Below are 24,209 nucleotides of genomic sequence, written 5' to 3'. Positions count from 1 at the left end.
CACTAAAACATACCGTTGTAGTGAGTTTACATTATTCACCCAAGGAACTTTAGTTATTAGAGAGTTCCGCTCGGACGTTTTTTTCCCACGGGACACATTTCGGGCGTTGTTGTTGCACTAGTGAGCCACGGATGAGGTGATGCTGCTCCGTTATTGATTGAAGTAAAGTGTGAATGTCATTAAAACAGTTAGCGCCATCTTTTGACACTTCTTCCACTCCCGTCCTTGCACGCTACACTGCTACAACAAAGATGACGGGGAGAAGAAGACGCTGTCGAAGTGGAGGCACGTAAATAAGACCGCCCACAAAACGGTGCATCCTGAAGAGACTGTCAGAAAGCGACTTGAAGATGATGTGTAAAACATCATCTAGGCAACATTTTGAGCAAAGAACCACCATCACATGTTATGTAGACCACAAGGAAGTCTTTTATATTTAGAAAAAATAAATAATAATATGACTCCTTTAATGCGCCTTATAATCCGGTGCGCCTTATATATGAAAAAAAGATCGAACATAGACCATCCATCGGCCATGATGGAAACCAGTCACGATAGTTGACTTCTAGAAGAAAGTACAAACAATTAAAGCTGCAAGCAGCGATGGACGGGACCGACTTTGAGGGCTCATAAAATCCAAACCGGAGCAGTAATTGAAACTCGTTTATCAACTTTTAATCAGAAGGGTTCAATCTCTCTCCTGTGCTAATTTGAAGCCGGCACGACAAACGCGCTCAGAGGAGAACATGTTTGAAAAAAGGTGACTGTTTTTACACAACTTTTGTTTTGAAGGGGGAATTGCAAACTTCCTGTTGATTTTTGCTGGGGGTTGTCAGTGTATGAAATATAGGTCTAAGTGAGACCTACATAGATGTTTTTGTTTCATGTCTCTACGACATTCCTACTGGGAGTTACAGGCAGTTTTGTCTGTGTTTTCTTCCTAGGGGGCGCTAGAGCACAATTTTGAGTTTTGGGGTTTGGTTTTTTGATTAGAGTCCTGATGTGTGTGTCCAATTTGGTGAGTTTTGAAGCATGTTAAGGGGGTCAAATTACAGCTCAAAGAGGTGGCGGTATAATAATAAAATGCTAGAAATACAAAAGGGTCCTCTGTCCCAAAGGGACTCGGTCCCTAATAATAAGCCGATGGCTTTTTAAGAGGAATGTTGAAGAACACATTCTGACGAGATGTTCATCATGCTTGAGTGTGTTTGGAGGCGTATCAAGTCGACTGGGCAGGTACGATATCACTTATGGAGAAAGCGCATCTACCTACCGCAGACAGAAAAGCAAGCTCAAATAAGCAACTGTTGTAAAATATGATTTTAAAAAATATTTGGAAAAATTAGCTTTTTTTTTAACGTTCACTTAAAAAAATAAAATAAATAGATTTTAGTGTAAAAAAAAAACTTGCTTAGTTGCCAGAATTTTACGGCATAATACTGGAAATGGAATGGAAAAACAGGACCACTCTTTTTTCTTTTACAGTAAAATCTAGAGTTGTTGATTTTATAGTGCAGTGGTCCCCAACCTTTTTGTAGCTGCGCTTGAAAATTTGTCCCACGGACCGGTGGGGTGGGGTGGGGGGGGGGTGGGGGGGGGGGGGTGGGGGGTGGTGGGGGTTGGGGGGGGGGGTGGGGGGTGGGGGGGGGGTTGTATTTAAAAAAACATTTTTTCTTATTTTTTTTCTTACATAAATAAATACAATCATGTGTGCTTACGGACTGTATACCTGCAGACTGTATTGATCTATATTGATATATAATGTATATATTGTGTTTTTTATGCTGATTTCATTTAAAAAATATATATTTATATGTATATATATTTTTTTAATATCTTGTGCGGCCCGGTACCAATCGGTGGTTGGGGACCACTGTTATAGTGTATTACTGTAAACACAAACAGTACCAAAGTATTTTTTTAGTAAAAAACAAAACAAAAAAAAACTGGCAGCTAAGTTGCCAGAATTTTACCGTGGAGTCTATTGTCATGTTTACAGTGCACAATTTGATAACTTGCTTTGAAATCATAAGTCAGGCTGATTTTCAAGTACTAATATTAAAAAAATATATATAACATTTTGTTGCATTATTAGATAATATTACATTTGCAAAGATATGTATACAAAGATTAGCATGCAGTTCATGTATCTTTTGAATATCAAAATGAAAAGAACAAATACATTTAGTAAGAAAATATTCTTTATTAAAAGCATATTACCATATGAAATGATGTGGCGGGCCAGATCTGGCCCCTGGGCCTTGAGTTTGACACCTGTGTTATATTGTATATACCTGACAAATGTGTACAACAAACATAGATAGATGATATTAATGCCTTATAGGGTTGTACGGTATACTGGTACTAGTATAGTACTGTGATACTAATGAATCATATTCGGTACTATAAAAAGTCTCTAAAAAGTACCAGTCCCCCACACCCCCGTCGTCGTCACGTGGTGCCATTGCTGGTTTTACGAGCAGAGGAGCATGTTGGGCAGCGCACACACACAGAGTACTTACAAGCAGACACAGTGTGTAGACAGAAAAGGGAGAATGGACGCATTTTGGCCTAAAAAGTAAAGATAAAGGTGAAGTTATAACACTAAGACATGGCTAGCTAACTTCTAAATCACTAATCCTTGCCTCAAAGTAAGTTTCCTACAAGTATCATTATCACTGGAGGACGAGGAATAGCTAAACATGCTTCACTACACACCGTAGGAGGATACAATAGCTCACCGGCGTCACAATGTAAACAAACGCCATGGGTGGATCTACACCTGACATCCACTGTAATGATACAAGGTACAAGAGCGCATCTAGTCGATACTACTATGATTACATTGATATTTTTTGGCATAGCATCTTCTTTCGTTTAAAAACTCAGGAAATATGTCCCTGGACACATGAGGACTTTGATTATGACCAATGTATGATCCTGTAAATACTTGGTATCGGATCGACACCTAAATGTGTGGTATCATCCAAAACTAATGTAAAGTATCAAAGAAGAGAAGAATAAGTGATTGTTACATTTTAACAGAAGTGTAGATAGAACATGTTAAAACAGAAAATAAGCAGATATTAACAGTAAATGAACAAGTAGATGAATAATCAATTTTTACAGTTTGTCCTTTATAATGTAGACAAAATAATGTCACGACCCGACAAGGACTCTGGACCAATGTTCCCTCTTATTTTGTACCCCTTTCAGACATTACATTTAGTTCCCATTAAAACATTCACATGTTGCACAATGAGATGTAAGCAGGGGATCATGTGTACATTCCTGCAGCTTCCTGTTTGTAAAAAATATATTTTTATTAGTATTTATTTAATATACTAACAGCATTTCACGATTAATATTTATAAATGAAGATTCCTAATAAATGACACTAGAATAAGCATAAGCACGCATTTGATTGGTAAATCATAGTGTAACGACCTGGAATGACACTTTACGTGTGGTGTTGGAGTTGTCCGACTTTTTGTGTGGCTGTAAACGCATCACTGGCTAAGTGCCATATGTGCATGTGTTGGCGCAAGTGAGAAAGAGCGAGCGGCTGCTGTTGATATAACAAAGTTGCTTTCAAAGTCATTTTGATAGTAGGCTAATGTAGCTAATATAGACACTTACATCATGTGTTGTCTTCATTATAACACTTATGTAAGACTTTTAAAGTAATTTTGATAGTAAGCTGTTAAAGCTAATATAGACACTTACGTCATGTGTTGTCTTCATTATAACACTTATATAGGACTTTTAAAGTCATGTTGATAGTAGGCTAATATAACTAATATAGACACTTACATCATGTGTTGTCTTCATTATAACACTTATATAAGACTTTTAAAGTCATTTTGATAGTAGGCTAATATAGCTAATATAGACACTTACATCATGTGTTGTCTTCATTATAACACTTATATAGGACTTTTAAAGTCATGTTGATAGTAGGCTAATATAACTAATATAGACACTTACATCATGTGTTGTCTTCATTATAACACTTATATACGACTTTTAAAGTAATTTTGATAGTAAGCTGTTAAAGCTAATATAGAGACTTACGTCATGTGTTAACTTCATTATAACACTTATATAGGACTTTTAAAGTCATTTTGATAGTAGGCTAATATAGCTAATATAGACACTTACATCATATGTTGTCTTCATTATGTAAGACTTTTAAAGTCATTTTGATAGTACGCTAATATAGCTAATATAGACAATTACATCATGTGTTGTCTTCATTATAACACTCATGTAAGACTTTTAAAGTAATTTTGATAGTAAGCTGTTAAAGCTAATATAGACACTTACGTCATGTGTTGCCTTCATTATAACACTTATATAAGACTTTTAAAGTCATTTTGATAGTAGGCTAATATAGACACTTACATCATGTGTTGCCTTCATTATAACACTTATATAAGACTTTTAAAGTCATTTTGATAGTAGGCTAATATAGCTAATATAGACACTTACATCATGTGTTGTCTTCACTATTACACTTATATAAGACTTTTAAAGTCATTTTGATAGTAGGCTAATATAAACACTTACATCGTGTGTTGTCTTCATTATGTAAGACATTTAAAGTCATTTTAATAGTAGGCTAATATAGCTAATATAGACACTTACATCATGTGTTGTCTTCATTATAACACTTATATAAGACTTTTAAAGTAATGTTGATAGTAGGCTAATATAACTAATATAGACACTTACATCATGTGTTGTCTTCATTATAACACTTATATAAGACTTCAAATTTTTTGCGGCTCCAGACCGATTAGTTTTTTGAATTTTTGGTCCAATATGGCTCTTTCAACATTTTGGGTTGCCGACCCCTGATATAGGATGATGAAGAACAACAAGTAAGTTAACAGTAAACACTAGTTTATGCGCAATTAGGCATGATATACATAACAATTACTCCCAACAGGAAGTACTCCTGCGACACTGTCGCCCACAAGGACGACATTTGGATTTCAGAAGGACATGATGGCTTGAAGCAGGCGTGCTTTGAAGGAATTTCATGTATGTTTTGGTGAGTAAAATGAATAAGCGACACATTGTTCAACGATTATTTTTTTTGTACGAAACAACAAAATGAACACAAAGAAATCAATGATGTTATGATGTCACAACGCAAACTGATCATGTAAAGTGTGTCAAAAAAGTGATAAAGTAGCAACCTTGGCCTGGTGTTGCTGTTCTGAATGCAGAAGTCGCATATTTCTACGAAGCTGGGATGATATTTACCAGCACACAATCCCTGACAAAGTACAACAAAACACTAGTGGTGGGTTGTATATTTTTGGTTTCATGGTTCACTTTTTTTTTATTTTTTATAAATGGGTGATTCCATAACTTTTTCACTCTGTTTGATCTTAAAAAGAAACTGCTACTGACTACCACAATTGAATAGTTTTCACTGAGGGCCACATGGCAGTTATGTTTGGCCCCAGAGGACCACTTCTATTATTACACCATTTTTTTATGCATTTCTAAGATTTTTTTTTAAACTACAATGTAAAAAAAAAAAAATGGTAAGTTGCATTAATGTCACCTCAAAATGTAGTGTATATTACTGTAAATGGAAAAACAGTACTGCTGTTTTTAAGGCATCTCAGTTGCCAGAATTTTACTGTAAAATTTACATTAGTTTTTTTTACTGTAAATAAAACAACTGCAATTATAACAGTAACATTTTGGCACCTGAGTTGTTAGATTTTGTTGTTGTTATTTTTACCGCAAATCAACAACAGTAGATTTTTCGGTGTATTTCTGCAAATGCCAAAACAGCACCACCGTTTATTACAGTAAAAAAAAGTACTGTTTTTTTCATTTAGAGAAAAATGCTGTAAAAACCACAGTAAATTTCCCGATTTGACCATGAAATCTATTTCTACTTTTACATTGCACAATTTGATGGATAACTTGCTTTGAAATCATTATTATTAGTATTTATTTCCATTTAAAAAATGGGTTGAATGTTTAATAATATATTTTTGCATAACAGTGAATACTATTATTACACCATTTTTTAAAGCCTTTTATTAGTAGATTTTTTAAACACTAAAATGTAAAAAAAAATATGGTAAGTTGCATTAATGTCCCCTCAAAATGTAGTGTATATTACTGTAAATGGAAAAACAATACTGCTGTTTTTATCGTTAAAAAAAGACATCTCAGTTTCCAAAATTTTAATGTAAAATTTACATTGTTTTTTTTTTACTGTAAATAAAACAACCTCATTATACAGTAACATTTTGGCAACTGAGCTGCCAGTTTTTCTTTCTTTTTTTTTTTTTTTTTACCGCAAATCAACAAGTGTATATTTTTCAGTGTATTACTGTAAATGCCAAAACAGCACCACCGTTTATTACAGTAAAAAACGTACAGTTTTTTTTCATTTAGAGAAAAATGCTGTAAAAACCACAGTAAATTTCACAATTTGACCATGAAATCTATTTCTACTTTTACATTGCACAATTTGATGGATAACTTGCTTTGAAATCATTATTATTGGTATTTATTTCCATTTAAAAAATGGTTTGAATGTTTAATAATATATTTTTGCATACCAGTGAATACTATTATTACACCATTTTTTAAAGCATTTTATCAGTAGATTTTTTAAACACTAAAATGTAAAAAAAAAATATGGTGAGTTGCATTAATGTCACTTCAAAATGTAGTGTATATTACTGTAAATGGAAAAACAATACTGCTATTTTTATGGATAAAAAAAGACATCTCAGTTACCAGAATTTTACTGTCGAATGTACATGTTTTTTTTTTTTACTGTAATTAGAAATTAAAAAAACTGCAATTTTACAATAACATTTTGGCACCTGAGCTGCCAGTTTTTTATTTTTTTAATTTTTTTCCGGAAATCAACAAGTGTATATTTTTCGGTGTATTACTGTAAATTCCAAAACGGCACCACAGTTTATTACAGTAAAAAAAAGTACTGTTTTTTTTCATTTAGAGAAAAATGCTGTAAAAACCACAGTAAATTTCACAATTTGACCATGAAATCTATTGCTACTTTTACATTGCACAATTTGATGGATAACTTGCTTTGAAATCATTATTATTGGTATTTATTTCCATTTAAAAAATGGTTTGAATGTTTAATAATATATTTTTGCATACCAGTGAATACTATTATTACACCATTTCTTAAAGCATTTTATTCGTAGATTTTTTTTAAACACTAAAATGTAAAAAAAAATATGGTAAGTTGCATTAATGTCACCTCAAAATGTAGTGTATATTACTGTAAATGGAAAAACCGTACTGCTGTTTTTATGGTAAAAAAAAAAGGCATCTCAGTTACCAGAATTTTACTGTCAAATGTACATGTTTTTTTTTTTTTACTGTAATTAAAAATTAAAAAAACTGCAATTTTACAATAACATTTTGGCACCTGAGCTGCCAGTTTTTTATTTTTTTTTATTTTTTTCCGGAAATCAACAAGTGTATATTTTTCGGTGTATTACTGTAAATGCCAAAACGGCACCACAGTTTATTACAGTAAAAAAAAGTACTATTTTTTTTCATTTTGAGAAAAATGCTGTAAAAACCACAGTAAATTTCACAATTTGACCATGAAATCTATTGCTACTTTTACATTGCACAATTTGATGGATAACTTGCTTTGAAATCATTATTATTGGTATTTATTTCCATTTAAAAAATGGTTTGAATGTTTAATAATATATTTTTGCATATCAGTGAATACTATTATTACACCATTTCTTAAAGCATTTTATTCGTAGATTTTTTTTAAACACTAAAATGTAAAAAAAAATATGGTAAGTTGCATTAATGTCACCTCAAAATGTAGTGTATATTACTGTAAATGGAAAAACAGTACTGCTGTTTTTATGGTAAAAAAAAAAGGCATCTCAGTTACCAGAATTTTACTGTCAAATGTACATGTTTTTTTTTTTTTTACTGTAATTCAAAATGAAAAAAAATTGCAATTTTACAATAACATTTTGGCACCTGAGCTGCCAGTTTTTTATTTATTTATTTTTTATTTTTTTCCGGAAATCAACAAGTGTATATTTTTCAGTGTATTACTGTAAATGCAAAAACAGCACCACAGTTTATTAGAGTAAAAAATGTACAGTTTTTTTTCATTTAGAGAAAAATGCTGTAAAAACCACAGTAAATTTCACAATTCGACCATGAAATCTATTTCTACTTTTACATTGCACAATTTGATGGATAACTTGCTTTGAAATCATTATTATTAGTATTTATTTCTATTTAAAAAATGGTTTGAATGTTTAATAATATATTTTTGCATAACAGTGAATGCTATTATTACACCATTTTTTAAAGCATTTTGTCAGTAGATTTTTTAAACACTAAAATGTAAAAAAAAAAATGGTGAGTTGCATTAATGTCACCTCAAAATGTAGTGTATATTACTGTAAATGGAAAAACAATACTGCTGTTTTTATGGTTAAAAAAAGGCATCTCAGTTGCCAGAATTTTACTGTAAAATGAACATTTTTTTTTTACTGTAAATAAAACAACCTCAATTTTAACAGTAAAATTTTGGTACCTGAACTGCCAGTTTTTTGTTTTTTTTTCCGGAAATCAACAAGGTTAGATTTTTCTGTGTATTACTGTAAATGCAAAAACAGCACCACAGTTTATTAGAGTAAAAAATGTACAGTTTTTTTTCATTTAGAGAAAAATGCTGTAAAAACCACAGTAAATTTCACAATTTGACCATGAAATCTATTTCTACTTTTACATTGCACAATTTGATGGATAACTTGCTTTGAAATCATTATTATTAGTATGTATTTCCATTTAAAAAATGGTTTGAATGTATAGTAATATATTTTTGCATAACAGTGAATACTATTATTACACCATTTTGTAAAGCATTTTATCAGTAGATTTTTTAAACACTAAAATGTCAAAAAAAATATGGTGAGTTGCATTAATGTCACCTCAAAATGGTTTGAATGTTTAATAATATATTTTTGCATAATTAGACAATATTTAAATTAACTTAATTTGGGATTACATGGATTACATGTATTTATTTCTCCCAAAATAGAAATAAATAATACATTTAGTAGGAAAATTTACAGTACTTTATTGATACATGTTATTTCCAGGCTTTCCAGGGCCAAATAAAATGAGGTGACGGGGGCCACATCTGGCCCCGGGGCCTTGAGTTAGACACCTGTGGTGTATATAGCTTCTGCTTATTGCATCACGTCTGCCAGGGGTGGCATGCGGAGATGACCCACAATGCAACACTGTGATTAAATGGCATTGCTCGGGGCTCGCCGCACGTAAAAACTTAATGGAGCTTGCTCAGCGAGAGGAGGAGAAAATAAATGTTAACAGCTAAAAATACACCCTGGTAGTTTGGGAAGACACGGTGTTGCATCACACATAAAGTGTGGGGGCATGGCTAACATAATAAAATAAAGTGTGGGGGCATAATTAACGTCATTAACGCAAAGTGAAGACAAAAAACAACATTTGACTGACTAAAAGAGTGAATTTGAAGTAGAAGTGATTGCAATATTCTCGTTAAAATGACCTTAATGTAATTAAATATTTGTAGTGTGTGGGGGCTTTTTATTTGATTTTATTGCCTTTAATTAGAATAGAAAGGCTTCATGGATAATCCCTTTTTTATTAATTGCTAATTAGCACATCAGATGTGAAGTCAACACGTGTGGAAATGGAAGCCAATCAAATATATTCAACTTACTTTTCATTACTTTCATGACATTAGAATGTCAGCGCGCTTGCTTACTTCAAATGACGGTTGTTTCGCCGCCTTGGCTTATCTTCAGGACGGAAAATGGAAAAAGATGGCGGAAAAATATATTTGTTGTTTTAATCATGTTTCTGTAGGAGAAGAAACATGACACAAACCTTCCTAGTTGTCACTGTTTAATATGTTTATGCTTCACTGTATTTGGCCAGCGCCGTTTTGTCCTGCTCATTTTGCCGGTCCTTGAACTCACCGTAGTTTGTTTACACGCACGACTTTCTCCGACGCTGCCACAGAAAGACGTGTTTTATGCCACTCCTTCTTTGTCTCGTTTTGTCCACCAAACGTTTTATGCTGTGCGGGAATGCACAAAAGGTGAGCTTTGTTGACGTGGTTGACTTGCGTGGAGTACTGACAAGCCATGCTAACATGCTATTTAGGCTAGCTGTGTGTACATATTGCATCATTATATGCCTCATTTTTATGTATATTCGAGCTCATTTAATTTCCTTTACTTATGTCCTCTGTGTATTTAATTTACATGTGCATGTCTTGTTCCAGACCACAGCAAACGTCATCATGTTGTTCCAGACCACAGCAAACGTTACCCAGCTTGCAAAGATTGTAATAAATCCATTAGAAGAAGACAGCCTGTCCTTTCCTTTAACTTGGACACACACATCTATACCTTTGGCAGTTTTAAGTCAGTCATTTCCAGGAGTTATCTCATCCTCTGTGACACTTACTTAATGTGTTGCCTTCATTATAAGACTTTTAAAGTCATGTTGATAGTAGGCTAATATAGCTAATATAGACACTTACATCATGTGTTGTCTTCATTATAACACTTATATAAGACTTTTAAAGTCATGTTGATAGTAGGCTAATATAGCTAATATAGACACTTACATCATGTGTTGTCTTCATTATAACACTTATACAAGACTTTTAAAGTCATGTTGATAGTAGGCTAATATAGCTAATATAGACACTTACATCATGTGTTGTCTTCATTATAACACTTTTAAAGTCATGTTGATAGTAGGCTAATATAGACACTTACATCATGTGTTGTCTTCATTATAACACTTCTATAACACTTTTAAAGTCATGTTGATAGTAGGCTAATATAGCTAATATAGACACTTACATCATGTGTGGTCTTCATTATAACACTTATATAATACTTTTAAAGTCATTTTGATAGTAGGCTAATATAACTAGTATAGACACTTATGTAAGTGTTATAATGAAGGCAACACTTGATGTAAGTGTCTATATTAGTTATATGAGCCTACTATCAAAATGACTTTAAAAGTCTTATATAAGTGTTATAATGAAGGCATCACATGATGTAAGACTTTTAAAGTCATGTTGATAGTAGGCTAATATAGCTAATATAGACACTTACATCATGTGTTGTCTTCATTATAACACTTATAGAAGACTTTTAAAGTCATTTTGATAGTAGGCTAATATAGCTAATATAGACACTTACATCATGTGTTGCCTTCATTATAACACTTATATAAGACTTTTAAAGTCATTTTGATAGTAGGCTAATATAACTAATATAGACACTTACATCATGTGTTGTCTTCATTATAACACTTATATAAGACTTTTAAAGTCATTTTGATAGTAGGCTAATATAGCTAATATAGACACTTACATCATGTGTTGTCTTCATTATAACACTTATATAAGACTTTTAAAGTCATTTTGATAGTAGGCTAATATAGCTAATATAGACACTTACATCATGTGTTGCCTTCATTATAACACTTATATAAGACTTTTAAAGTCATTTTGATAGTAGGCTAATATAGCTAACACTTACATCGTTTCGAGAAAAAAAAAAAAAAAAAAATTTAAGTGCGCCTTATAGTCCGGAAAATGTATTTAAGATTTATTTAATTTTATCTTCTGACCAGCAAGCATGTGAACAATTACAGCGTGAGAAAGCCACTGGTAGTTTTTTTGTCGAGGAAGCAGACAAATTTGACAGAACAGGGGCCCACACAGATATTCTTTCAGAGGGCCCAGAATTCCTAACAACGGTCTTGACGGCAGTAAAATGGCTGATCGAACAAAACAGAAGCCATGGTCATGGACCCACTAACCGCAGAAGCTAGTTCTCCAATCAGCCAAACAGACTCAATAACTCCACGGTGGCATTTTGGTGAATTTACTGAGGAATTTGTGAAAGTGAAACAATACAAAAATAATGCCAATGTAAGTTAGTAATACTAACATAGACACTCCTAAATGTTAAGTAACAACACTAGCTTCATTACATTACGAAAGCACGTACAAATATGCATGAAAACACTCCAACAGACATCACACATGGGACACTTTAGTAAGTATATACAGTTGTAGTTATATTGTAAAACTTACAAATGTTACTTGAAGAATCCATACAAGTAGAAACGCTAAAAGACGGATAGGCACTTCTACTTCCGGTTGAAAGCACTAAATGGAAGAATGCTGCAGCTACTGCAATGGACGGACTTGTACAAAAGATGGCGCCATTGCCCAAAAAATACCACAATTTCAGTGAATTTGCTTGGGTTTTTAAAAAAAAAACTATTTGTGGCGACTTGTCCAGGGTGTACCCCGCCTTCCGCCCGAATGCAGCTGAGATAGGCTCCGGCACCCCCCGCCACCCCGGACGGGATAAGCGGTAGAAAATGGATGGATGGATGGATGCATCATGGCTGTCAGCGAACAGAAACCCATAAACTAGCTGCACCGTTTTATAAACCGCAGAGGTCAAAGCGTGGAAAAAAGTAACGGCTCGTAGTCCTGAATTTAAGGTATTTCAGTTCTTCTCAAATGGTAGGGTTCGACCCCTGGTGGGGGCGGTGCGATCCAGGTGGTGTGGGGGTGTGTGACCCTGGGGAACATGCTTTATTAGTATAACCACCTATATTTCTTTTTTGTAGGGACAGTTTTATGCAGAGGTGCACTTACAACAATTTTATGGACAAATGATACTCTCGGCGGAGAGTATGGGGGCACAAAATGTTTCTTTCTTCCTTGGGGGGGGGGGGGGGGGGGGGGCGGGGCATGACAGAAAATATCATATTGTTCGGACCATAGGGCGCACCGGATTATAAGGCGCACTGCCGATGAATGCTCTATTTTCGATATTTTTTCATATGTAAGGCGCACTTTAAAGGAGTAATATTATTATTATTTTGTACTAAATTGAAAACACTTCCTTGTGGTCTACATAACATGTAATGGTGGTTCTTTGGTCAAAATGTTGCATTGATGATGTTTTTCAGGACTTATGCAGATCTCAAATACAGATCAGCAGGTACCCAAAGCGAAGAAAAGTTGCTTTTGCATAATATTGCGAAACAAAACGGCAGATAATATGTCTTACCTTATACACACACCATAATAATACTCCTATGTTGAAGCACAGTACAATCCATCAAGCGGTGTGGCTTCATAGCTTACCAAAGTCCTACTAAAACATTTTGATAGATTTTTGAGCACCGTGTGTAATGTTCTATATTTTCAATGGAACATATAAAATGTTGTTGTTGTTTACTTGAGACATATTGCAGTCTACATGTATCTCCTATGTGTGACTGCCATCATATTGCAGTCTACACGTATCTCTTATGTGTGACTGCCATCATATTGCAGTCCACATGTATCTCTTATGTGTGACTGCCATCATATTGCAGTCCACACGTATCTCTTATGTGTGACTGCCATCATATTGCAGTCTACACGTATCTCTTATGTGTGACTGCCATCATATTGCAGTCCATACGTATCTCTTATGTGTGACTGCCATCATATTGCAGTCCACACGAATCTCTTATGTGTGACTGCCATCATATTGCAGTCCACACGTATCTCTTATGTGTGACTGCCATCATATTGCAGTCTACACGTATCTCTTATGTGTGACTGCCATCATATTGCAGTCTACACGTATCTCTTATGTGTGACTGCCATCATATTGCAGTCCACACGTATCTCTTATGTGTGACTGCCATCATATTGCAGTCTACACGTATCTCTTTTGTGTGACTGCCATCATAATGCAGTCCACACGTATCTCTTATGTGTGACTGGCATCATATTGCAGTCTACACGTATCTCTTATGTGTGACTGCCATCATATTGCAGTCTACACGTATCTCTTATGTGTGATTGCCATCATAATGCAGTCTACATGTATCTCTTATGTGTGACAGCAATCGTATTTAAGTCTACACGTATCTCTTATGTGTGACTGCCATCATATTGCAGTCCATACGTATCTCTTATGTGTGACTGCCATCATATTGCAGTCCACACGAATCTCTTATGTGTGACTGCCATCATATTGCAGTCCACACGTATCTCTTATGTGTGACTGCCATCATATTGCAGTCTACACGTATCTCTTATGTGTGACTGCCATCATATTGCAGTCTACACGTATCTCTTATGTGTGACTGCCATCATATTGCAGTCCACACGTATCTCTTATGTGTGACTGGCTTCATATTGCAGTCTACACGTATCTCTTATGTGTGACTGGCATCATATTGCAGTCTACACGTATCTCTTATGTGTGACTGCCATCATATTGCAGTCTACACGTATCTCTTATGTGTGATTGCCATCATAATGCAGTCTACATGTATCTCTTATGTGTGACAGCAATCGTATTTAAGTCTACACGTATCTCTTATGTGTGACTGCCATCATATTGCAGTCCATACGTATCTCTTATGTGTGACTGCCATCATATTGCAGTCCACACGAATCTCTTATGTGTGACTGCCATCATATTGCAGTCCACACGTATCTCTTATGTGTGACTGCCATCATATTGCAGTCTACACGTATCTCTTATGTGTGACTGCCATCATATTGCAGTCCACAGGTATCTCTTATGTGTGACTGGCATCATATTGCAGTCTACACGTATCTCTTATGTGTGACTGCCATCATATTGCAGTCTACACGTATCTCTTATGTGTGACTGCCATCATATTGCAGTCCACACGTATCTCTTATGTGTGACTGGCTTCATATTGCAGTCTACACGTATCTCTTATGTGTGACTGCCATCATATTGCAGTCTACACGTATCTCTTATGTGTGATTGCCATCATATTGCAGTCTACACGTATCTCTTATGTGTGATTGCCATCATATTGCAGTCTACATGTATATATTATGTGTGACTGCCATTATGTTGTAGTCTACACGTATCTCTTTTGTGTGACTGCCATCATATTGCAGTATACATGTATCTCTTATGTGTGACTGCCATCATATTGCAGTCTACACATATCTTTTATGTGTGACTGCCATCATATTGCAGTCCACACATATCTCTTATGTGTGACTGCCATCATATTGCAGTATACATGTATCTCTTATGTGTGACTGCCATCATATTGCAGTCTACATGTATCTTTTATGTGTGACTGCCATCATATTGCAGTCTACACGTATCTCTTATGTGTGACTGCCATTATAACGCAGTCTACACGTATCTCTTATGTGTGACTGACATCATATTGCAGTCTACACCTTTCTCTTATGTGTGACTGCCATCATAATGCAGTCTACATGTATCTCTTATGTGTGACTGCCATCATATTGCAAATGACTTGTATCTCTTATGTGTGACTGCCATCATATTGCAGTTTACTTGTATCTCTTATGTGTGACTGCCATCATATTGCAGTCCACACAGATCTCTGATGTGTGACTGCCGTCATATTGCAGTCGACACGTATCTCTTATGTGTGACTGCCATCTACTGGTCACACTTATCATTACACCATGTACCAAATAAAATAGCTTCGTGGTTGGTAAGCGCAACCAGAATTATTCCGTACATTAGGTGCACCGGCTTATAAGGCGCTCTGTCGAGTTTTGAGAAGAGAAAAGCATTTTACGTGCGCCGGTAATTGAGAAGCACTGGATTATTGGACAAGAGAAGGTTACACTAAGTTCACCTGTAAATGTAAGAAAACACATTAGCTTCATCCTGAAATGTCACCATTTATGAAGTGACACATTTTCTGCATTTGTTGCTTTTCTTCGCTGCCTAACTTCTAGCCGTCAGCCTTCACAATGGTCTCACGTCCGGTGTGAGCAATTTCCAGACGGTCTTATCTTCCCGTGACACTCTGATACTTAGGAAGGCGACTTGGCGGACAGCAGAGAGTCCTTTGCAGGTGGCTTCAGAGGAGATGCATTTCCCAGGTAATTACAGGGTGACATTTTCCAAAGGCTACAGCGTCGGCATCAAAGCAGAGGAGACGCTGGTTTCCTGAGAAAAGGTTAGGAAAGACCCCGACGCCCGCAGGCCCGCTTGGCTTTTAATGCGACGTCAGCGAAGCAGACAGCTGACGGCGTCCATTAACAAATGACCCTGACCACTCAGCTTCCTGTGCACAACTGATATTGGAACCTAACCCAAAAGTGCTGTCAAGATTCTTTGAACACTACCCGACTTTGGATTGAACATACAGTTGATAGACAGTCGCGATAGCCAATCAGATCACAAGTTGTTGACAGTAGCCTATCTAGGTAGCCTGATGTTAACGAGACTGTGATTGGATGCTCCAAAGTGAGCATCCAATCACAGGTTGCAATTTCGCCGGAAGCAGGAAGTGTTGCGCCGTAGCCAGACCTGGCTAGCAGAGGAGGAGAACAAAAACGTGGATGAGGCGGCAGATATATATTTGCCAGGCCTTTTTCAAGAAGGATATTTAAAGGGAAACTACATCTCGTGGGACCATGTCGGCGATGAAACGGGGAAATGCCCGCCACTTCCACTCCAATTGTCACATTGTGTTGGAGACCAACCCCAAGATTCAGAGAAGGCAGGCTTGGTGCGGGAAAACATGATTTAATGTCCATAAAATAAAGAAAAAAGCACAGACCAGGAACCAGGAAAACAGGAGACAGAAAGCAGTCCACGGCATACAATGACAGCGACAAGTATTACAGTGACAATACTCCAGCCCAGACTGGATGGTGACGGAGGCAGATAATTACATATATCCATATATGTGTGTTACTTCTTTATTTTCATAGTCATATTACAAATAGCTAATGTTCCATATTGTACTATTTCCCCTTTTCTCATCATCTCATTAAAGTGTGCTTACATTGTGGGGCCACCTGGAGCTGGGAGGCAGAGAAGAGGAATCCTCCTTGCTTCCCTTCTCAGGCCGACTTGAGATAAGAGACACAATGGGCATGTGTTTGGGGTGAGAGAGATGAGGGCGGGGGGAGATATTGAAGAAGAGAGTGTTCTACGTGATGTTTTTCAGATCAACTTTGGCTACGCATTTGTATGTGTTGTTCGAGGCTGGTCTCTATTCTCAAATATTTGAAAATAAATTACAAAATACCTATTCTGGCCTGGTGGTCAATTTGAACTCAGTTTATGTGTCATCAAAAGAACTTGGGAGTGACCAGCGTTTTAAATTCCCCTTGGAGGAACATCTGGTCAGACGCAACAATGGCAAGGCAGGTCAAATAGCAGCTGGCTGACTGACACCAAGTGTGGCCAGGTGCCAATCAGCCACAGCTGAGGGAAAACAGCACTCAGGGAGAAAAGCAGGAAATAACCAAAATAAGACCGCTGACAGGAAATGACAGAGGAAAAACCAAACCATAACTAAACTGTCAGTGACTAACCTGACACAAATAAGCCGACGACGAGGGGTACCACTGGCTTATACGGCGTCGAATAGTGAGCTCAAATATTAAATTTTTTCACTTTTAATATCCATCCATCCATCCATCCATCCATCCATCCATCCATCCATCCATCCATCCATCTTCTTCCTCTTATCCGAGGTCTGGCCGCAGGGGCAGCAGCCTAAGCAGGGAAACCCAGACTTTCCTCTCCCCAGCCACTTCGTCCAGCTCCCGAGGCGTTCCCCGGCCAGCCGGGAGACACAGTCTTCCCAACGTGTCCTGGGTCTTCCCCGTGGCCTCCTACCACGTGCCCTAAACACCTCCTTAGGGAGGCGTTCGGGTGGCATCCTGACCAGATGCCACCTGAACCACCTCATCTGGCTCCTCTCGATGTGGAGGAGCAGCGGCTTTACTTTGAGTTCCTCCCGGATGACAGAGCTTCTCACTATATCTCTAAGGGAGAGACCCGCCACCCGGCGGAGGAAACTCATTCCAGCCGCTTGTACCCGTGATCTTGTCCTTTCGGTCATAACCCAAAGCTCAGGACCATAGGTGAGGATGGGAACGTAGATTGACCGGTAGATTTGAGCTCCCCCCAGATGGCAGAGCTTCTCACCCTATCTCTAAGGGAGAGCCCCGCCACCCGGTGGAGGAAACTCGTTTCGACCGCTTGTACCCGTGATTTTATCAATCCGGTAGATTGAGAACTTTGCCTTCCGGCTCAGCTCCTTCTTCACCACAACGGATCGACACAGCGTCCGCATTACTGAAGACGCTGCACCGAGCCGCCTATCGATCTCACGATCCACTCTTCCCTCACTCGTGAACAAGACTCCGAGGTACTTGAACTCGTCCACTTGGGGTAGAGTCTCCTCCCCAACCCGGAGATGGTACTCCGTTTTGTACAGTGTTGCTGTGATGGAATGGCCAGTAAATGTGTTTCTGTATACTGTTTCTCCAGCAATGGTCATGTGGGGATATCAATGATGGTATTTTGAGAGGTCATCATTGAAGTCATCACTGAAGGCCTAGGTGGGAAACGTGCCGAAAAAGTGCCCACTTAGGACGACTAAAATCGGAGATCCCGAGGCGCCACTTTTAGAAAAAAATGGTTTCATTTATGTGTTGCGGTTTTGTTGACTTTTACAAAACAACGGCAAAATGTGCACACAGGGACTTCCTGTCAGCTCCAAAGTAAAGCGTAGCAGCATTAACACAATGAACTGCAGCCATTTTTGTAATGTAAGAGAGCTTCATTACCATATGTCTCAGCAAGAAATGTTATGATCCGCTGCCCGGATCATAGTTTTACGTTTTCAAGTCACATGTGTTTTCAGCACCTTGTTTTGTTTCTGTTGCCATGACGGCAGATTTTGCTCACCTGCCTCTGGTTAGTGTTCGAGACGCTCACCTGTTGTCCGGGCACTAATCAGAGGGCTATTTAGTCTTTGCCCGGGCAGCACTCTGCCTTGCTTCCTAATTTGCTTTCACGCAACAGCTAACGACCACTTTGTTTCCTGCTAGCTCTCATGCTATATTATTTTGCTTGCTAGCTCCCACGCTAGTCGTTTTTGTTTTTTCCTGTCTGAGTTAGTTCCTGAATAAATCATTTTTCCTACCTGCAAGCTGTGTCCGAGCCCGTCTGCATCCTTGGGAGAACACCTCGCACCACGATGCGACCCGGTCGTTACAGTAGGAAGCCAGCCAGAGTGCTGCCCGGGCGAAGACTAAATAGCCCTCTGATTAGTGCCCGGACAACAGGTGAGCGTCTCGAACACTAACCAGAGGCAGGTGAGCAAAATCTACCGTCATGGCAACAGAAACAAAACAAGGTGCTGAAAACACATGTGACTTGAAAACGTAAAACTATGATCCGGGCAGCGGATCATAACAAGAAATCTGCGTTCAAAGAACTCTGGCTTATTAGTGATTCCCAGAGCCCGAAAAAAGTCTGCGGGCTATGGAGCGTTTTTCTATTGGGGCTCCAGTACTATGGAATGCCCTCCCGGTAACAGTTAGAAATGCTACCTCAGTAGAAGCATTTAAGTCCCATCTTAAAACTCATTTGTATACTCTAGCCCAGGGGTCACCAACCTTTTTGAAACCAAGGGCTACCTCTTGGGTACTGATTACTGCGAAGGGCTACCAGTTAGATACACACTTAAATAAATTGCCAGAAGTAGCCAATTTGCTCAATTTACCTTTAACTCTGTTATCATTAATAATTAATGATATTTATCTTTGTGGAAACACTGGTCATCTTAATGATTTCTCACAATAAATATATATATAAACAGATAAATATCAATATGCAACACTTTATTTTTATATTTTCTCTAAGTGCACATTTTTCAAATTGAACATTTTCAAATGATCACTTCTAAGACAGTCTTGTGAAATCACAATATCCCATTTTAACTAGCTAGCCACTAACATTTTTTTTAACAAATCATGAATTACTTTGCACCATGTTTGTACAAATAACTCATGTAAAATACAAAAGTAAACTCTCAAATTTTTAAATCATGTCCCACTTTGAACTGGACACCAAATCTGTTATCTGTTTCTTTGTCAGTTAGTGGGAAGCCTGGCATTGCATGCTGTTAACTAGTGTGTTGTACTCTGGTGTGTAACTTGACACTGCAACTCTGAGTGAGTCTTGCAGATGTGCATCAGTGAGGCGTGTTCTGTGTTTGTTCTTGATGAAGTTCATGTCAGAAAAGGCTGATTCACAAAGATAAGATTTTTCCTCATTGTTTGCTGAACCTTCTTAATCTTTTGGACATATTTTCACAGCAATCTGGCCTTAAGCTTAATTATGATAAATGTAAAATGTTAAGGATCGGAAATCTAAAGGGAACGTCCTTTCGAATGGAATGCAAAGTGCCTGTTTTGTGGACAGATGGACCAGTTAACATACTTGGTGTTGTTGTCCCAGAAAATCTGGAAGATCTAGGCTCAGTAAATTATGATAATCGACTAAGAAAGCTGGACAAAATTATGCAATTATGGAAAGGGAAATCCCTAACCTTGTATGTTAAAATGTCTATTGTCAACTCGTTAATTATTCCTCAATTTATGTATTTGTTTTTGTCATTACCAGCTCCATCACAAAACTTTTTAAAGATTTATGAGCGGAGGGTCTTCGATTTTGTCTGGAACGGCAAACCAGAAAAGATTAAAAGAAAGGTTTTGTACAAAGAGTATGAATATGGGGGCCTGAAACTTCTCAACCTTGCAGCTATGTGTCTGTCTTTAAAAGCATCAATTGTTCCAAAGATGTATTTAAACATTGAGTGGTACACAAATGTCCTGTTGGACAAAAGACATGTACTGTATCAAAAGAAATTGTATCCTTTTTTACAAGTGATCCCCTCCCAGAGAGTCTGCTGGGAAACATGGCGGGGTTCATAAAGGAAACAATCCACTCATAGTGGTGTTTTCAATTTTATGTGCCAGAAAAAAGAGACGATATTTCGCAGCAGTTAATATGGATGAACTCTAATATTGTAATAGATGGAAAGCCTTTCTTTTGGAAGAATATGTTTGAAAGAGGAATCATTTTTGTCAATGATATTATCAATGAGAATGGTAAAATTATGAAGTATGATGAATTTAGAGCTATGTATGGTGATGCTTGCTCGAGCTTTTCATTTTATCAACTAACTGGAGTAATTGGGAAAAGATGAAAACAAATAATTAATTATGGAACTACTAAATTATTAGTTTGTAAACCTCTAATAAGAAATTCTAGTTGGCAAAAAGGAACTAAAATAAATAGAAAAAGATATCATTTTTATTTAATAAAGAAATCTTTGAAGGCTGCCTCATACAACACAAATGGAAAATGGGAGGACTTTTTTGACTGCTCGTTGCCATGGGATGCCATATTCAAACTAATCTATAAAACCACTATCGATGTGCAAAATCGTTATTTTCAAATTAAAATTATTTATAACTTCTTACCCACAGGGAAAATGTTAAAATTATGGAATATGACAGAGTCAGATGATTGCCGATTTTGTGGTCAGGAGCCTGAATCCACCCTGCATTTGTTTTGGTATTGTCATATTGTGTCTTTGTTTTGGGTGGAAGTTGAAAAAATGTGTTTAAGGATTGGTTTGTTTATGAAGCTTAATGTGGTTTCTGTTATTTTAGGAGAGTTCATTGACAATCATGATTTAGTCAATTTAATTATAGTACTCGGTAAAATGTTTATTTTTAAGGCCAAAAACAGATATTCACTTAGTATTACTTTCTTTAAAACATTTATTCAGTATTTTCTAACTTTAGAAAGTTACATGGTTGAAAACGATAATGATGCCAAAAAACATTTAAAAAAAGATGAGAAGTCCTCAAAGGCTTATTTTGAAAGTATAATTATGTTTATAGATTATATGATATCTGCTGTTGTGTTCCCTAATTTGAGTGACCTGGACATAATCTGGACTGTACATAAATGCTTATTTTGAAAATGTAATTTTGTTTATAAATTATATGCAATCTGTTGTGTTCCCCAATTTTTTTCTGTGTACATGAATGAAGGTGTGTGTTGCTGAGTCCGACTTGGACATTATCTGGACTGGGCCTGGTTTTAAAAACCCTTTAAACAAATCTAATTTCATTGACAACCTGGTCTGTTGAAGATAAGGCCCTTTTTTAAAAAATAAAATAAAATAAGATAAATAAATACCGCGTTGGTGACCCCTGCTCTAGCATTTAAATAGACCCCCTTTTAGACCAGTTGATCTGCCGTTTCTTTTCTTTTCTCCTTGGCGTGACGTCAGATGGTTTCGGTCGGGACCAAAAAAGTGCCGGATATGGTACACATCCTTAATGGCTACACTCAATCACATTATATATTTTTTCTGTCATTTAAAATACATTGCATATCAGCATTTATCTTTTTGTTAAATGGGAGTGGCGATTAATTTTCAGTGGCCACAATGATTCATTAAGTTATGCTCATGACGCAGTAGGTTGACAAATGCAGACTCGTTTGTTACTAGATACTTTCTAAACTCCTCAGCTTTCCCGGTAAGATCTATTCAGGTGTACTGGAGAGGAGGCTACGCCGGACAGTCGAACCTCGGATTCGGGAAGAACAGTGCGGTTTTCGTCCTGGTCGTGGAACTGTGGACCAGCTCTATACTCTCGGCAGGGTCCTTGAGGGTGCATGGGAGTTTGCCCAACCAGTCTACCTGAGCTTTGTGGACTGGGAGAAGGCATTCGACCTTGTCCCTCGGGAAGTCCTGTGGGGTGTGCTCAGAGAGTATGGGTTATCGGACTGTCTGATTGTGGCTGTCCGCTCCCTGTATGATCAGTGTCAGAGCTTGGTCCGCATTGCCGGCGGTAAGTCAGACACGTTTCCAGTGAGGGTTGGACTCCGCCAAGGCTGCCCTTTGTCACCCATTCTGTTCATAACTTTACGGACAGAATTTCTAGGCGCAGTCAAGGCGTTGAAGGGATCTGGTTTTGTGGCTGCAGGATTAGGTCTCTGCTTTTTGCAGATGATGTGGTCCTGATGGCTTCATCTGGCCAGGATCTTCAGCTCTCACTGGATCGGTTCGCAGCCGAGTGTGAAGTGACTGGGATGAGAATCAGCACCTCCAAGTCCGAGTCCATGGTTCTTGCCCAGAAAAGGGTGGAGTGCCATCTCCGGGTTGGGGAGGAGATCTTGCTCCAAGTGGAGGAGTTCAAGTACCTCAGAGTCTTGTTCACGAGTGGGGGAAGAGTGGATTGTGAGATCGGCAGGCGGATCGGTGCGGCGTCTTCAGTAATGCGGACGCTGTATCGATCCATTGTGGTGAAGAAAGAGCTGAGCCGGAAGGCAAAGCTCTCAATTTACCAGTCGATCTACGTTCCCATCCTCACCTATGGTCATGAGATTTGGGTTATGACCGAAAGGACAAGATCACGGGTACAAGTGGCCGAAATGAGTTTCCTCCGCCGGGTGGCGGGGCTCTCCCTTAAGATAGGGTGAGAAGCTCTGTCATCCGGGAGGAGCTCAAAGTAAATCCGCTGCTCCTCCACATGGAGAGGAGCCAGATGAGGTGGTCCGGGCATCTGGTCAGGATGCCACCCGAACTCCTCTCTAGGGAGGTGTTTAGGGCTCGTCCGACCGGTAGGAGGCCACGGGGAAGACCCAGGACACGTTGGGAAGACTTTGTCTCCCGGCTGGCCTGGGAACGCTTCGGGATCCCCCGGGAAGAGCTGGACGAAGTGGCTGGGGAGAGGGAAGTCTGGGCTTCCCCGCTTAGGCTGCTGCCCCGCGACCCGACCTCGGATAAGCGGAAGAAGATGGATGGATGGATACTTTGTATGTGTGAGTAATATGCAACTATAATTATTTGGTAGGTTCAAAAATCCTTCATTGTTTCCTTACGACTCTGGACAAAGTCACAAGTAAATGTGCAAGCCAGGCTTTTTTGGTTTCAGTTTTGTTTCTATCGACAGCCACTAATGTCAACAACCACTTATGTCAATGAGTCAGCCAGGTAAACGGGTTTCACTGAACTAAATACAGGTTTTGTGACGGCCACAGCTTGACTTTGGAACAGACTATTTTTATTACCATAGTTTCCTATGGGAAAAACTGTTAAAAGTCAAGCATTAGCTGTTAGATCCAGATTTAAAATCTGCAGGCGTGTCCTCAGCATTTCAAGAGGATGTTTGGTGGATTACCACAAGAGGGCAGTATTTCTACACTTGCAGGCATATTCCTGGACGGCTTGCCATATGTGGGGTC

The sequence above is a fragment of the Entelurus aequoreus genome, linkage group LG28, assembly GCF_033978785.1.
Source record: "Entelurus aequoreus isolate RoL-2023_Sb linkage group LG28, RoL_Eaeq_v1.1, whole genome shotgun sequence".
NCBI lineage: Eukaryota > Metazoa > Chordata > Actinopteri > Syngnathiformes > Syngnathidae > Entelurus > Entelurus aequoreus.
This window is presented reverse-complemented; position numbering follows the sequence as displayed.